Below are 3288 nucleotides of genomic sequence, written 5' to 3' on the forward strand. Positions count from 1 at the left end.
TGGAAACGCCAAGTGAAGCCAAGTCCTTCTCCACCTGATCTTTCCATCGCAGTGGGGGCCTCCCTCTTCCTCTGCTACCACCAGCTTGTCCCGAGTTGAATACTTTCAGAGCTGGAGCGTCGGTGTCCATTCGAACGACAAGACCAAGCCAGCGGAGCCGCTGTATTTTAATTCGCTGCACTATGTCCATATCGTTGTAAAGCTCATACATCTCATCGTTCCATCGTCTGCGGTACTCGCCGTGGCCAACGCGTAAAGGCCCGTAAATCTTCCGCAAAATCTTTCTCTCAAACACTCCAAAAGCGGCCTCATCGGATGTTGTCATTGTCCATGCTTCTGCGCCATATACCAGCACGGGCATGATGAGTGACTTATACAGCGTGGTTTTCGTACGTCGAGAGACGACTTTACTCCTGAATTGCCTACTCAGTCCAAAGTAGCACTTGTTGGCAAGAGTGATTTTGCGTTGGATCTCAATGCTGATATTATTACCGGTGTTAATGCTCGTTCTCAAGTAAACGAAATTATCTCACTCAACTTGATGGATCTTTTTCTGCTTGAACCTAGTACTGCATACTACAACGTTTCGGGCCCCGGCGAAGTCGATCAGCCTCAATCCGTTGTCAGACGTTTCGTCGTGGAGGCTGAATTTTCCGACGGGTTTTAGCTAAGTACTATAAAATACTGTTTGTACAAACGTTGTTTATCGGTTTTTATGCAATCTTTTTTTAAATAATGGACTTCTGTACTTATGCAATAATGCTTCATTTTGATTCAATAATTAGTATTTGTTATATTATTGGTTATTTTTATGATGAATAACAATTTGACGCACAATAAAATGTGTTTGATGTTTACAAAAAGTCTATCACGCTTTTTTAGAAATCTGCCATACTTTTTATTAACAATCTACCACTCATTTGGTTTCTGAAGTGACAACACTGGGGCCGTTCATTAGATGCTGTTATGATCATATTTGCAACTTGCTGCTACCTTCTATTGCGGCACCGTTGGTCGCCATTCTCGAGCAACATATATGGAGTAGCCCAGGCGAATTTCGTTAGGGATGCTAATGGTTCAGCCAGGGGAGTGAAATCTCCTAAAAGTGTTCTCTCAGTGAGCAATTATGTACATTTACTTAGCATGCATGTATACATAAGTTATCTTCATAATACCGAGTTAAGATAAGACAAAAAAAAAANAAAGCAATCAATATTAATTGAAAATGAAAAGCAGCAACGTTAACAACAACTACTAACAATAAACATGCAAACAAGCCAAAAAACTCACTTCAGTGCTCGCGAATTGACTTTATGGAAATGTGAGTTGTTTGTTGAGTTGGCCAAGTTTCTGTTGCAAGAACAAAACCGCCAGAATCAATGATATTCATCAAAATGCGCAAAAGCAGTAAACTTTTCATAAGTAACTTAAGGCAAAAGAAGCCAACGAGAAGCGAAAACTTTCAGCAAGCAACAGGAGACAAACCGATAGGCACACTCACGCACAAGCAAATCAAGTCTACAGCAACTGCGCCTGGTATAGAAAACTCTAATCCAGAATACGAATCAACACATCGAACTGCAAATGTGCTCAAGCACAGCGCACGCAAACCCCCAAGAACAAATTTGGCAATTCGAGATATAAATCTGAAAAATCATTAAAAGCGATTGCGGTGGCGACACTGAAGCAGTTGCTGACGCTAGAAACCGTTGTTGGCAGCCTGATGTCTGTGGCATTTACGAGTGTGAGCTGGGAAAACTTTTACACCGGAAAAATTCAGCGCTTAGCGCCTGCTGGGAGTTGGGAAAAGGAGCACGCCAAATTTAAGAAGCTGGTCCTGGAGTAAAGCCATGCAGTGTTGCGCGTGAGGTAAGAAATGCAGCTGTGTGTTAACATGTAGCATAACGATATGCGACGTGACTTGAAGTTGAAGTCAAGGTGGTCTGCAGCTTAAAGGAACTTTGGCTACGTGTGTTGTTATGTAGATGTGTTAAATATGTATTCGGTGGCCTGCATCTATGACGGAAGTTAATTGAATTTAATTGCCCACTTAATGGTTCAATGATCTTGGTCAAGTATAATAACAGCAATGGCTTACATTCACACGCATAAACCGATTTCCATCTACGTAAAGTTTACAATGGATCGAGCGCCGAACGGAAGCTATTTTCAGTGGATAATTGAAAAGGCAACGTGCCTTCGCGCTTAAACACATTTATTTATATGAATGTGTGTTTGTAAGTAGGTACGTATGTATGTAGTATTTGGGCAGAGGAATCCTGTAAGAGCAGAACACATCGGCTCTAATTCTTATTTAGTTAGGTGCCTTACTAGGTTGTTATTTGTTACCGAAATGACCAAGTAAATAAATACGATACCACTGTCAAACCATTGACTTGAGAAAAAATATTATTAGGCAAAAAAGCATTATACATAGTCGCCTTTTAGCTCAATACATTTGGACCCGTATGGTTGCTGTTCTGGGTATGCACTTATAGTTGCACGGCTTTACTTAATCCCGACTCATGCGTAACCGTTCAGGCACTCTGGGAAACGTGATCAGCCCACGTGCGAGATGCGCTAAGGGCCTCATTTCACGACAAAATGAGAGGCAGCTTTTGGTGGGCAACTCCAACTTATTCGGTTTGAGAGCACACTGAAGTCAGCAGGGTCTGTTCAGTAGGAGATGAAGCTGCAAGCGGACATCCGTCTTGGAGCAAGCGGCTTGCTACATAAACGTGTACTCAAAACATTTTCAAGGTAGTGGTTCGTCAGTAATGAGAAAAAAATATTTGTCTTAGAAGTGAGTCCCTTTTTGGATGACGACGACGCCGAACATATAAAAGACAACGATGTGAGGACATCTGTAATATCCGCACCATTAAGCAAAACGGTCTCTGCCTGACTGGTTGACATCCCCGCCCTTCAGGAAAAGCGTTGGACGGAGAAGGGTAAGGAATAGGTGCGACCTGGTGTCTTATGTTTTCTTCTTCTTATTTGGCACAGTAATCGCCTAAGCGATTTTGGCCGAGTTCAACAAAGCACCCTAGTTGTTTGTCTTCTGTACCAACCGACGCCAATTGGAAATGCCAAGCCCTTCTCCACTCGGTCTTTCCATCGCTTTGGGGGCCTCCCATTTCCACTGCTACCACCAGCAGGTTCCGAGTGGAATACTTTCAGAGCTGGAACCGAGGTAGGGACTTATCCAATATTGAGTTTTAGAGCTGAGCCGGTTATGTAACAACAAACCCTACGTCTGTTCTACCTTCAAAAAAACTAGGAAATTCT

Source organism: Rhagoletis zephyria, unplaced genomic scaffold (genome assembly GCF_001687245.7).
Source record: "Rhagoletis zephyria isolate East Lansing unplaced genomic scaffold, Rhagoletis_zephyria_1.1 Rzeph_scaffold_01741, whole genome shotgun sequence".
Lineage (NCBI taxonomy): Eukaryota > Metazoa > Arthropoda > Insecta > Diptera > Tephritidae > Rhagoletis > Rhagoletis zephyria.